The sequence below is a fragment of the Vulpes vulpes genome, unplaced genomic scaffold (genome assembly GCF_048418805.1).
Source record: "Vulpes vulpes isolate BD-2025 unplaced genomic scaffold, VulVul3 u000000682, whole genome shotgun sequence".
In the NCBI taxonomy this organism is placed as follows: domain Eukaryota; kingdom Metazoa; phylum Chordata; class Mammalia; order Carnivora; family Canidae; genus Vulpes; species Vulpes vulpes.
This window is the reverse complement of record NW_027325781.1, coordinates 170,609-185,599: the sequence shown is the minus strand read 5'-3', so window position 1 is coordinate 185,599 and position 14,991 is coordinate 170,609. Positions and strand designations below refer to the sequence as shown.

The following is a 14,991-nucleotide window of genomic DNA, read 5'->3' as shown; positions in this document are numbered from 1 at the left end:
TGCTTATGAGTTTTACAGATTTAGCTTTCTAGGAAACAAAAATGATTCATGGCATAGAGTCGAAGATTTAGGTGGCAATCTCATGGGAAAAGCCCAAAACCACTAGGTAGGTACATGGGATATCTGCACCTTTTCCTGCATGGAAACCAACAGGAAGCAGAAATTCCTCACAGAATAGCGAGCTGACATGTCTAAGAGAGATGGGGCCCTCTATGTCCACGCAGTTTCTTATACCTCAATATGGACAGATCAGATAGTAAAAGTATTTCCATCATTCCCAGAATAGTATGGAAGAAATAGAAAGCCACTGAGATGGAGAGATGCCTCAGCAACAGGAGTACCGACCAATTTCCTAGTACCAGACAATCAAACTAGACATCAAGTGAGCTACTTAGAACTACAGAACTGTACATTTCTGACATATCCCAGTGTATAGACTGAGATTGGTATCAGAGCATATAGAATATATGATCCATGCATTGTTTTCCCTTTCCCTGAAAGGATTCCCTTGTCAAATAGTTTTGGGAAATTCATATTTTCCTTTTGGAAGTCAAATGCCGCAGTTTTTCCCCATATTTATTTGTCATTATTTGACCCTTTTGAAGTGACCCCGTTAATTAAGGAGCCTTGAAACATTAATAAACATTTCTCTAAATTTATTTTAAGTCATAGTTTAACATTCCACTCCCTGCTAAGAAGCCATCAATGGATTTCAATAAATCTTTGGTTTTTTTTCCTCTTTTCGTGAAAAAAAAAAATGTCGTCTTTAAGATCCTCCACAATGCAGCCTGCTCTAGTAATTAGTATTGTCTTCACTCTTTCCCAGTGCAGATCCTTTACTTAACTGGTTCAGACATTTCCTTGGCTCTTGAACAAATCACACTCACTTTTCTACTATAATTCTCACCTCTTCTTGGACTCTGCATTGCCACACACAAAGTAGGCTAGCCATTTGGGCTCTCCACTCCGAGAAATTTCACAAAGCCTTTCGGATATCAATTTAATTGTTCTTTATAAAACATGAGCACTTGACCCTACTAGACATTGGCTGATATGCTGCTTTGACCATCAGGAATTATGCTGATGTGCTCATACATTATCCAGAAAATCCAAACTCCTGTGGTAAACAACTGTATCTTGTGTTAGTTTTATACTACTTTTAAAGCCTGGCTAAATGTCTACTCAAAAAAATGTACAGATGAATATGTTCACTTTCCTAAGAGTATAGAGATTTTATAGATACTGGTAAAAACTGCAAGTTTTAAAACAAGAGGTAGAACACAGCACATGAAATTTTAGGGGGTGACAATAAGACATAGGTTTGAGTAATTGTTTTAGATATGACTTCACAGGCTGATTCACATGTGCTTGGATATACTATTTTCATTCATTATACCAAAAAAAGTGATATTGGTGTGATATATTTGGGAATGATTGCAAGTTTGTATGAAATTTCTTTTAAATATCAACAATCCAGAATAAAAGGGGCAAAAAACATAGCTGGGCAATGCAGCTATGAGTTTTTAAACCAAAGAAGATATTGAAGAAAGAAAGAAAGAAAGAAAGAAAGAAAGAAAGAAAGAAAGAAAGAAAGAAAAGAAAGAAAGAAAAAGAAAGAAAGAGAAAGAAGAAAGAAAGAAAGAAAGAAAGAAAGAAAGAAAGAAAGAAAGAAAGAAAGAAAGAAATTGAAGAGGATATAGAAATACAAGGAGGCATAGAAAAGCTGAAACTGAACTAATTTGTCAACTGTGACTCAGAGAAGAGATTTCTCACATAGGGAAATAGTTAATAAGTGTTAGTTTTTCCCTCAGGATACTCAAGCATAATATCTCTGAGAACAGCAATTCATTTCCTATTTTTGAGGAAAAGATCCTGAGAACTCTGATAAACTGCAAAAGGATCTAATTGCGTAATCTAGAATGAATGACAGGCAATTAGGTGTTCCCATATTGGCCTTTACCATACCTGGGAGTAAGATGTGTGTAATCATTAGTTAATACGCACTTAGTGATACAGTTAAGGTTAAACATTTCTAAAAGTAAAATAAAGGTACTTAGAATGACTATCTTACTTTATTCCAGAAAGAAAGTTACTCTGAGGCTACCAATATAAGGAAACTAATTCTCATAGCTGGTCTGGATCAATTACCATGATGAATAAAATTATATATATATATATATATATATATATATATATATATATATAGTAAAAGTATATATATATATATTATATATATTAGTATACTATATTATACTATTATACTATATACTAGTATACTATTATACTATTATATTATATATATATTAGTATATATTATATATATATATATAAAAGTATATATATATATATCACTCAATTTTTATTTATATGAGCAACATGTAAGAATTTGGTGAATGAAATATATCTTAGTACAAGAAACCAACTTTTTTTTTCAGAGAGCACTGAACAATGCCTTTTATATTTTTCTGTAATTCTTTCTATGCTAGTCAAATGGGCCAATACATACTCTGAAGATTTATAGTGGATGGTGACTATTTTCCAGTTTTGTTTTGTTTTACTCACCCATTGCATAACTGGTGCTATGAACAAATTGGTTTCTTCATAGTCTTGGGCCTCAATGTCAGTATTAATTTAGTTGGCTTGCTCTTTTAAAGAATGAAGTCATTCCTTTGTCAAATAAAAGAAACAAGTAGAAAAACCAAATTGCCAAAGGAAAATTGTAATTTCTTAAAGTGGATAAAGAGAAACTGCTTTATTAGAATGGAAGGTTTTCCAAAATGTAACAGTATAAAACTAGCTGAGAAACAAAACAAAACAAAACAACACCATCCTCAGGATAATAATTATCTCTGGGCAAGGAAAGAGTAGGATTAGGAGAAAGGGGAAAGAAAGAAACTCCAAGCACACATACATCAATTTAAATTCTTGGAAGATTTCAAAATGCTTACACTTCACCATGTGCTTCATACTAATGAAGAACATGTTGTAGGTAACTTGATCATATAAATATCTACCACATACCCATGCACACACAAACGCACACATTGAATTGTATATGTAAACATACAAAACACTGTTTAATGAATAAGTAAATAAACGACAGAAATTTTAAGATTTTCTATTTATTCATAAGAGACCGATAGAGAGGCAGAGACACAGACAGGGGGAGAAGCAGGCTCCTCACAGGCAGCCAGATGCGGGACTCGATCCCCAGACCAGGATCACATCCTGAGCCAAAGGCAGGCAGATGTTCAATCGCTGAGTCACCCAGAGGTCCCTAAAAAACAGAATTTCTGATCATTCAGCAATTTTGTCTGTGATTCCTCTGTATTGATGATCTGGTTCACTCAGTCCAAGTGGCTGAACAGTAGTATTCCATTATATGATGATACATTTATGTGTGGGCACATCTAGTCAAACTTTCTAGAGGCTTACCTAGTTTATTAGCTTTCAAAGAAATTGATTTTTAAAATCATCTCCATAAATGTTTTTCCTAGGCTCTTTGTGTTTTGTTTTTATAATTCTGTTGCTTCAACTTTCTTACTCTTTTGATTTCTTCATCTATCTACTTGGATTAAATGCTAGCTCATTGTAGTAAATATATTGAAGACTATTCATAACTTCTAAGTATGGCTTTAGCTATACCTCACAAATTTATTTTTCATATTTTAGTTTGTTGGTAATACCATTACAGTTTATGATTTTCCTTGTGAAGTCTTTTTTAACCTAGTCATTATTTAAGCTTTTGTGTTTTTTTTCAGATTTTTCTAACCTGTAGGATTTTAATTATTAGTTGTAATAGTTAATTTCTAATTAAACTGCATTGTAATCAGATAATACGGTTTGAATAACTATGACTCTTTGTGATTGAGAGTATACAGTTAATTTTATAAATATTTAAAATGTTGCATGCATGCTTTAGGAGAATGTGTATTTTCTGTTGTATTCTCTTTTGAGTGCAAGGATATGTAAACTCACAATTATGTCAAACATGTTACTCAAATTCTCTATATATTCTCCAAATGTGTAGCTTCTGAGAGAGGTGTTAAATTTTGCCATTATGCTTCTATGAGCTTTTCCCTTTTATTTTGTAATTCTGAGTTTTGGTAGCTGTTGGCTTTTGGTATTTTATAGTTTAAGTCTATATTATTAGGCACATACAAATTTATAATTTCTAGAGCCTTTTCATGAATTATAGCTTATATGCTTTATTCACATTAATGCTTTGACTTCATATTCTACTTTTTAAAAAATTTTATTTATTTATTTATGACAGAGAGAGAGAGAGAGAGAGAGAGAGAGAGAGAGAGAGAGAGAGAGAGGCAGAGACACAGGAGGAGGGAGAAGCAGGCTCCAAGCTGGGAGCCTGACACGGGACTCGATCCTAGGACTCCAGAATCGCGCCCTGGGCCAAAGGCAGGCGCTAAACTGCTGAGCCACCCAGGGATTCCCCTTCATATTCTACTTTGACAGATATTGTTGCACTAGCAATTTTTTTTTTTTTTGCTTCATATATGCTTAGTCTATTTCTTTTTTTTTCTTCCTTTTTATATTTTCTGTTTTAGGTTGTTTGTGTAGCAGTGTCCCCTGTAAGCAGCATATAATTGATTTTTTTTTATATCCACACTGACAATTTCTGATATTTATTAAAGCGATTTAATCTATTACATTTACTGTCATTATAGTGTATTTCGAGTTATACTGACACACCATATTTTGCATTTTTGTTTCATCAAAGATTTCTTCTGGTTCCTTTTATCTTCCTTAAGTAAGATTTGTTAGACTCATAAATCTTATTTTAGTATCCTCTGTGTCAATTTTTATTTATATTAAAATTTCTCAGCTATTAGGTCTTTGACCACTTTGTTCCAATATTCCTCTAGTATCTTTTACGAGAATCCACTAAAATTTTAAGAAACAATGATTCTCAAAGAGCACTCGATATGAACAACTTTTTCACTTTTTCTCTTCATACTGCATCCAGGGTAAAATTCTCAGTTCTTTTTTCCAGTTTATTAATTCCTTAACCTTGGTCATTCTAGAGATTATTCTTTTACTTTCATATTTTTTTTCCTTTTTTGACACCTATATATTTTCTGAGATTACTAATCAGATCTTTTTCCTCTTCATACAATTTATATTTTTTCAATAAAGATCATTTCAGGGGCACCTGGGTAGCTCAGTCGGGTGAGTATACAATTCTGGATTTCGGGTCAGGTCATGAGATGGAGCCCCACATGGGGTTCCTCACTGGGTGGGGAGTCTGCTTGGGATACCTTGTCTATCTCTCTCCTTCCCTGCTCTCTCTCGCTCCCTCTTAATTAAATAAAAATCTTTAAAAAGATCATTTCATTCATTTTCCCCTTTGATTTTGGTAGCAAGAAGTAGGGTCCTACTATGACAAATACCTAAAACTGTCAAAGCAGCTTTAGAACTGGATAAGGGGTAATAAGGCTGTAGGAGTTTGGAGGGCCATGCTGGGAAAAGCCCACATTGCTGTGAAGGTACTATTGGTAGAAGTAATAGATGCTGAAGGTAATTCTGGTAAGAGTTCAGAAATAAAAGCAAGAACTTCAGAGAGAGACTCTATCTTCTTAGAGAATACATAACTAATCAGAAACAGATTGTTCGAAACATGGATGTTGAAGATCTTTCTGTGAGATCTCAGAATGGAAATAAGGAACATGTTATTGGAAACCATAAAAAAGGAGAACCTTGTCATAAAATGGCTGAAACTTGGCTTAACGAGTGTTCTAGTATTTTGTGGAAGTTTGAACTTGGAAACAATAAAATCAGATATTTATCTGAGTAGATTGCTCAGGAAAGTTTTAAAGGAGCTTGTGTCCTCCTGACTGCTTATACTAAAATGCAAGAAGAGAGAAATGAGTTGAAGAAGGTATAAAGCAAAAAGAAGTCAGGACTCAAAGATGTGGAAAATTATCAAGTTTCCGAATTTCTCAGTTTGTCATCTCTGCTCTAGCACTTGTACTCATGCTCTTGCTGCCCCTAGACAGTTCCCTTCTTGTCCTCTTCCCATCCAAGTCTGACCTATAGAGTCAGCTTCCCAACAGTCTGTCTTGATTTGTTCAGTCATGTTGGCATTTTCTCTTGTGAATTTCTGTAGCCTTATAATCATTTTCCTGTGATTTTTGTGACATGTAGTCTTTAATGCCCATTTCTTTTTTTAATTTAACATTTTCTGAAATTGAAATTTCAATGTTACTCTTTTGTCTATGTATATATGTATATCTTTTCAGCAATTCTAGGGCTAGCCTCAAATGCTTTTTATGGATAACACACATGTAATCCACGGGTTCTAGAATATGAGGAAATAGAAAATGTGAGTTCTGAATGGTTCTCAGATGGTTCTCCATGGCACCTACAAGAGCAGGGCTAGAGCAGTGTGAAATTTAAGCAAACCAGTGGAGCCTTGCCCTGGTCACTCCTACAGCCTTGAACAAGCAGCTCAACTCTTTTTTTTTGATACTTTTTGCTCTATTATTTTATTTATGGATCTGAGCAAAAAGTTTTGTGAACCCAAAAATATTGTTATAAATGTGTAGTATGTTTTAGCTTTGTCTCTCTTAGGAGAACACAGGCTTCTGCACCCAAAGAGACTGGCACAGTTATGTCTAGATAATTGGGTCAGCTTATTCTTGATTGGATTGTGTGCAAACATGCAGACTACATCCATAGTGATCAACCTCTTAATTTTTTCAAACAACTCTGTGCCAATCTCCTAATGTTAGTTCCCTTCTAACATTTTCTTTAAAAAAAAAAAAAAAGTGTCTCAGGCCTCCCAGAATGAACACGAATTTTATAGCATTAGTATTTCTTTCCAGACCACAAATTTTAGATTTCTTTCCAAAGCACATGAATGGATTTTAAGAAAATCTGTAAATGGCTATAATTTAAGAGGAAAGTATTATCCTTAAGAGAAGATTAGAATTTGGAGGGAAAAACAACCACAACTTTTATCTAGAAACGTGTTACTTCTCCCTCTGCCCCTTTTCTTGCATGCTCTCAATCAATCAATCAATCAATCAATCAAATCGTTATTTCAAAAGAGGAAATGGGCTCACACAATTGTGGAGTCTGGCAAGTCTCAAATCTATAGGGCAAGCTTGCAGGCTAGAAATTCAGGTAAGAATTGATGTTATAGTCTTGAGCCCAAATTGCACAGGCAAATGAGAAATTCAGGCAAGGTTTCTATGGCACAGTCTTGAGGCTGAATTCCTTCTAAGGAAACTGGTCTTTGCTCTAATGGCCTTCAAGTGTTTGGATGATGCCTACCCACACTACGGAATGTAATCTGCCTAACTCAAAGCCTACTAATTTAAATGTTATTCACATCTAAAAAATATATTCACAGTAATGTCTACACTAGTTCTTGAACAAATTATTGGGCACCATAGCATAACCACCATAGCATAACCACAATAACATATAAAATTAACCATCACTGTGTGTCATTACCTATTAGGCTCTGTTTTCTTTCCCTCACTCTGCTCTACTTAGTTTTACCTTACTCGACCAAATAAAATGCAGTATGATTTGAGCCTTGTAAGGGTCTCCAATCTGCTACAGACCTAAAATCTCTGAACTAATCAGGAGTTCAAAGAGCTCTCTCTAGCCACAAAGACCAAATTCCCAACAGCTTTGTGTATCAGAGGTTTTCCTGCATAGTAGGTTTGGTGGAAGAGACAATGAGTGAAAGCAGCAAATGTATATGTGGCAGGCTGATCTCAAAATGTTAATACACATTTGCCACTGAATTCACATCATGGATGGTGTATCATTTGTGTCATTATTGCTAGCAGTAAATTTTCATGAAGTCTTTAAAACTGTACCTGATACATATTTCAAGACTGATGGAGTGTGGCTAGGTAAGAGTGGATCTGAGCTGCTCTTTCATTCTGTATTTGGAATCTCAGCAGTCATCCTCTGGATTACTCTATTAGGTATCCTACTAAGATTTCTGCAGTATGATCTCATTTAATTCTCATAGCAACCCGATGAAGCAGGTGCTTTTTTTTTAATAATAAATTTATTTTTTATTGGTGTTCAATTTGCCAACATACAGAATAACACCCAGTGCTCATCCTATCAAGTGCCCCCCTCAGTGCCCACTACCCAGTCGCCCCCACCCCCACCCCCCTCCCCTTCCACCACCCCTAGTTCATTTCCTAGAGTTAGGAGTCTTCCATGTTCTGTCTCCCTTTCTGATATTTCCTACCCATTTCTTCTCCCGTCCCCTCTATTCCCTTTCACTATTATTTATATTCCCCAAATGAATGAGACCATATAATGTTTGTCCTTCTCTGATTGACTTACTTCACTCAGCATAATACCCTCCAGTTCCATCCATGTTGAAGCAAATGGTGGGTATTTGTCATTTCTAATGCCTGAGTAATATTCCATTGTATACATAAACCACATCTTCTTTATCCCTTCATCTTTCAATGGACACCGAGGCTCCTTCCACAGTTTGGCTATTGTGGACATTGCTGCTAGAAACATCGGGGTGCAGGTGTCCCAGCGTTTCATTGCATCTGTATCTTTGGGGTAAATCCCCAGCAGTGCAATTGCTCGGTCGTAGGGCAGGTCTATTTTTAACTCTTTGAGGAACCTCCACACAGTTTTCCAGAGTGGCTGCACCAGTTCACATTCCCACCAACAGTGTAAGAGGGTTCCCTTTTCTCCATATCCTCTCCAAAATTTGTGGTTTCCTGCCTTGTTAATTTTCCCCATTCTCACTGGTGTGAGGTGGTATCTCATTGTGGTTTTGATTTGTATTTCCCTGATGGCAAGTGATGCAGAGCATTTTCTCATGTGCATGTTGGACATGTCTATGTCTTCCTCTGTGAGATTTCTGTTCATGTCTTTTGCCCGTTTCATGATTGGATTGTTTGTTTCTTTGCTGTGGAGTTTAATAAGTTCTTTATAGATCTTGGAAACTGGCCCTTTATCTGATATGTCATTTGCAAATATCTTCTCCCATTCTGTAGGTTGTCTTTTAGTTTTGTTGACTGTATCCTTCTCTGGAAGCAGGTGCTTTTATCACCATCCTGATTTTATAAATGACAACAGTGAGGCTTCAGAAGTGTAACTAGTCTATCCAGTGTCATGTAGGTAGTAAATTATGAGGAAGGATTAAAACTACGTAATGGGATTCCAGACCTCATGCTCTTGACATTACATAATGTTTTCCAATATACACATGTAATCAAATATTTAAAATTGTAAGAGAAGAAATCAAAGAAGCAATTTAAAGACACTTGCAGACCAATGAAAATGAAAACACAGTGGTCCAAAAACTTTGCAATCCAGCAGAAACCTTTCTAAGAGGGAAGTTTAGAGCAATCCAGCCCTACCTCAAGAAGCAAGAAAAATATCAAATAAACAACCTAAACTTACACCTACAGAGGCTAGAAAAAGAAGAACAAATAAAACCCCAAACTAGCAAAAGAAAGAAAATAATAAAGCATAGAGCAGAAATAAATGAAATAGAAACTAAGAAAACAATAGAACAGATCAATGAAACCAGGAGCTGGTTCTTTAAGAAGATCAACCAGCCTGTACCAGGGCCCCAGCAGCCTCTGCCTCCTGCCCTGCATGCCGCCCTCCCTGGCCGACCCTGTCAGCCACTGTTGGGCAGATGCAGCCCTGCAGAGGGTCCCCAGCTTGGCCTTGTCCCACTGCCGGCCCTCCCGGGGAGCTGTCCTTGGGGCTAAGGGCCTGCAGGGGCCACATGCGGCTCCATGCCCCCAGGTGGGTGGGCACCCGGTGCTGCTGCCCCTCAGCAGCCCGTTGGGGGAAAAGAGGCTGTAACCCGTTGATAGTCCTTTTTGGCTACTCCTTTTGGCCGTCCAGCCAAGGAAGGACTATCAGGCTCTGGGAAGGCATCGTGCACTTGGTGAAGACCGCAGGTGGGCGCCTGCTCAGCCCCTGCTGGACGTGCCCCCCAACTCACCGCTTCCCCTCTGTGGGGCAATTCCCGGAGGCTGCTCTGGAGAGAAGGGGCCCTGCCGGTCCATCCTGGATGAAGAGGCGTTCTGAGAGCCTCAGATATCCTTCACACGCTCTGGACATCAAGACCACATCCAATCCTGGGCATGGAGAGGTCGGTGACTCCATTCTTCAAACAATGGGACTGCATGGCCTCTAACTCTTCTGACTTGGCTTTTGCCCTGGAAGAAAGGCAACAGTTGAATATACACGGATTGTTGCCCTCTTGCTGCATCAGTCAGGATATCCAGGTTCTAAGAATCATTAAAAATTTTGAGCGTGGCCAGGCGGGGCAAGATGGCGGAAGAGTAGGGTCCCCAAGGCACCTGTCCCCACCAACTTACCTAGATAACTTTCAAATCATCCTGAAAACCTACGAATTCAGTCTGAGATTTAAAAAGAGAACAGCTGGAATGCTACAGTGAGAAGAGTTGGCACTTCTATCAAGGTAGGAAGATGGAAACAAAAAATAAAGAAAACAGCAGCCAAGCGGGAGGGGCCCCGTGAGGAGCCAGGCTAAGGCCACGCAGCAAGTGCCCCCAAGACAGGAAAGCACAGGCCCGGAGAAGCGGGAGCTTTACCAAACTTTCCAGATGGCAAGGCGCTGGGAGGGAGCTCGGGCAGGATCCCAAGAGGGGTGGTGATGCCTTCAGGCTCCCAGGTGCAGTAATGGAGGAAGTGCACCCTGGGGGAGAGCGAGCCACACACCCCAGGTAGAGCTCCCTAAAGGCCTGGAGCATGCGACCACTATGGCCCTGGAGCAGTTCAGGTGGCGGCGATGCACGGAGGTGGCTGCGAGCCCAGGAGCGGGATTCCAACGGTTAGGACCCCAGAGCCCAGGGCACGGGGGACACAGCCCAAGATCCGGCACCCCCCAGGACAGGCAGAGGCTGGGAGGACACAGGAGAGCAAGGATGCTCCTGCTGCCGCCCCCAGCTGTACAGATTGGTGCCCCTGCCCAGGGAGCATCCAGGTCCCTGTGGACTGGGAGCTCCCGGTATTACTGCGGGACTTGACTCTAGGGCTGGAGAGCTGGCCGCTGCCACTGTTGTTCCTACTGGTGTCACCTTTTACCCCGGACTGAGCAGGCGCCTCACAGGATAAACAGCTCCCATGGAGCAATGCACCTGGCAGGGGGCTGGGCATCTCCACCAGGTGCACACACCTGAGAATCAGCACAGCAGGCCCAGCAGGCCCCTCCCCCAGGTGAAGAACAGCTAGAAGGACAGGGGGAAATAAAGTTATTGACCAAGCAGCACTAGAAAGTTCAAGAGCAGTCGAGGGATTTACAGTGTATAGAATCAGAGGACACTCCCCCTTGATTTTTGTTTTCCGTTTGTTCCCCCCCCGCTTTTATTCTTTTCTTTTTTTTCTCTCTTTTTCTCCTTTTTCCAGTACAACTTGTTTTTGGCCACGATGCACTGAGCAAAATGACTAGAAGGAAAAACTCACCTCTAAAGAAAGAATCAGAGACAGTCCTCTCACCCACAGAGTTATAAAATTTGGATTGCAATTCAATATCAGAAAGCCAGTTCACAAGCACAATTATAAAGCTACTGGTGGCTCTAGAAAAAAGCATAAAGGATTCAAGAGACTTCATGACTGCAGAATTTAGATCTAATCAGGCCGAAATTAAAAATCAATTAAATGAGGTGCAATCCAAACTGGAGGTCATAACAATGAGGTTTAATGAGGTAGAAGAGTGAGTGACTGACACTGGAGAAAAGCTGATGGCAAGGAATGAAACTGAGGAGAAAAAGAGAAAAACAATTAAAAGCTCATAGGATAGGTTAAGGGAAAGGGAAACAAATGACAGGCTCAGAAGGAAAAATATACGTTTAATTGGGGTTCCCAAGGGCGCTGAAAAGGACAGAGGTCCAGAATGTGTATTTGAACAAATCATAGCTGAGAACTTCCCTAACTTGGGAAGGGAACAGGCATTCAGATCCAGGAGATAGAGAGATCCCCTCCCCCCTCTAAAGTCAATAAAAAACCGCTCAAAACCTCGACCTTTAATAGTGAAACTTGCAAATTCCAAAGAAAAAGAGATCCTTAAGGAAGCAAGAAACAAGAAATCCTTAACTTTTATGGGGAGAAGCATTAGGATAACAGCAGACCTCTCCACAGAGACCTGGCAGGCCAGAAAGGGCTGGCAGGGTATATTCAGGGTCCTAAATGAGAAGAACATGCAGCCAAGAATACTTTATCCAGCAAGGCTCTCATTCAGAATAGAAGGAGAAATAAAGAGCTTCCAAGGTAAGCAGGAACAAAAAGAATATGTAACCACCAAACCAGCTCTCCAAGACACCTACAGCCTGAAAATAAAAGGTTGGAGAACCATGTACCATTCAAATGGTCCTCAAAAGAAAGCAGGGGTAGCCATCCTTATATTAGATAAAGCTTATCCCATAGACTGTAGTAAGAGATGAAGAGGGACACTATATCGTACTTAAAAGATCTATCCAAAAAAATAAAAAATAAAAAAATAAAAAGGATCTATCCAACAAGAGGACCTAACGATCATGAATATTTTTGCCCCAAATGTGGGAGCTGCTAAGTATATCAGTCAATTAATAAACAAAGTGAAGTCATACTTAGATAATAATACACTTATACTTGGTGACTTCAATGTAGTGCTTTCTACAATCGACAGATATTCTAAGCACAACATCTCCAAAGAAACAAGAGCTTTAAATGATACACTGGACCAGATGGATTTCATAGATATTTACAGAACTTTACATCCAAATGCAACTGAATACACATTCTTCTCAAGTGCACATGGAACTTTCTCCAGAATAGATGACATGTTGGGTCACAAATCAGGTCTTAACTGGTACCAAAAGATTGGGATCGTCCCCTGCATATTTTCAGACCATAATGCTTTAAAATCAGAACTAAATCATAAGAAATTTGGAAGGATTTCAAACACCAGGAGTTAAAGGACCAAACTGCAAAAAGATGAAAGGGCCAACCAGGAAATTAGGGCAGAATTAAAAAGATTCATGGAAACTAATGAGAATGAAGATACAACCGTTCAAAATCTTTGGAATGCAGCAAAAGCAGTCCGGAGGGGGAAATACATCGCAATACAAGCATCCATCCAAAAACTGGAAGGAATTCAAAAATGAAAGCCAACCTAGCACCTGAAGGAGCTGGAGAAATAAAACAGCAAATAGATCCTATACACAGCAGAAGAAGGGAGTTAATAAATATTCGAGCAGAACTCAATGAAATCGAGACAAGAAGAACTGTGGAACAGATTAACAAAACCAGGAGTTGGTTCTTTGAAAGAATTAAGATAGATAAACCATTAGCCAGCCTTATTAAAAAGAAGAGAGAAAAGATTCAAATTTAAAAAATCATGAATAATATAGGAGAGATCATGACCAATACCAAGGAAATACAAACAATCTTAAAAACGTATAACGAGCAGCTTTATGCCAATAAAATAGGCAATCTAGAAGAAACGGATGCTTTTCTGGAAAGCCACAAACAACCAAAACTAGAACAGGAAGAAAATGAAAACCTGAACAGACCAATAACCAGGGAGGAAATTGAAGCAGTCATCAAAAACCTCCCAAGACACAAAAGTCCAGGGCCAGATGGCTTCCCTGGGGAATTCTATCTAACGTTTAAAGAAGAAACCATACCTCTTCTACTAAAGCTGTTTGGAAAGATAGAAAGACATGGAGTACTTCCAAACTCCTTCTATGAGGCCAGCATCACCTGAATTCCTAAGCCAGACAGAGACCCCACCAAAAAGGAGAATTATAGACTAGGATCCCTGATGAACACAGATGCAAAAAATCTCAACAAGATACTAGCCAATAGGATGCAACATTACATTAAGAAGATTATTCCCCATGACCAAGTAGGATTTATCCCCGGGATACAAGGCTGGTTCAACACTCGTAAAGCAATCAACGTGATTTATCATATCAGCAAGAGAAAAAACAAGAACCATATGATCCTCTCAATAGATGCAGAGAAAGCATTTGACGAAATACAGCATCCATTCCTGATCAAAACTCTTCAGAGTGTAGGGATAGAGGGAATACTCCTCAGCATCTTAAAAGCCATCTACGAAAAGCCCACAACAAATATCATTCTCAGTGGGGAAGCACTGGGAGCCTTTCCCCTAAGATCAGGAAGAAGACAGGGATGTCCACTCTCACCACTGCTATTCAACATAGTACTAGAAGGCCTAGCCTCAGCAATCAGGCAACAAAAAAGAAATAAAAGGCATTCAAATTGGCAAAGAATTCAAACTCTCCCTCTTCGCAGATGGCAGGATACTGTACATAGAAAACCCAAAAGACTCTACCCCAAGAGTGCCAGACATACAGCAATTCAGCAGTGTGGCAGTCAGTGGCATTTCTATACACTAACAATGAGACTGAAGAAAGAGAAATTAAGGAGTCAGTCCCATTTACAATTGCACCCAAAATCATAAGAAAACTAAGACTCCTAACTCTGGGAAACGAACTAGGGGTGGTGGAAGGGGAGGTGGGCAGAGGGTTGGGGTGACTGGGTGACAGGCACTGAGGAGCGCATTTCATGGGATGAGAACTGGGCATTATATTATACGTTGGCAAATCAAGCTTCAATAAAAAATGAATGAAAAAAGAAAAATAATTAAAAAAAAGAAACCTAGGAATAAACCTAACCAAAAGGTAAAGGATCTACACCCTAAAAACTACAGAACACTTCTGAAAGAAATTGAGGAAGACACAAAGAGATGGAAAAATATTCCATGCTCATGGATTGGAAGAATTAATATTGTGAAAATGTCAATGTTACCCAGGGCAATTTACACGTTTAATGCAATCCCTATCAAAATACCATGAATTTTCTTGAGAGAGTTGGAATGAATTATTTTAAGATTTGTGTGGAATCCGAAAAGACCCCAATAGCCAGGGGAATACTAAAGAAGAAAATCATAGCTGGGGGCATCACAATGCCAGATTTCAGGTTGTACTA

General features: G+C 38.9%; 1 long non-coding RNA gene across 1 annotated transcript in view; it reads right to left on the bottom strand.

The window, feature by feature from the left end:
* Positions 1–3,142: 3,142 nt before the first annotated feature.
* LOC140597326 (uncharacterized) overlaps positions 3,143–14,991 on the bottom strand; it is a 64,395-nt gene continuing 52,546 nt past the window's right edge. The window contains exons 2-3 of the long non-coding RNA XR_011999193.1: positions 9,974–10,190; positions 3,143–3,277 (exon numbers count right to left, since the gene is read on the bottom strand). This is a non-coding gene — a long non-coding RNA (uncharacterized lncRNA). The remainder of the gene's footprint in view (positions 3,278–9,973; positions 10,191–14,991) is intronic.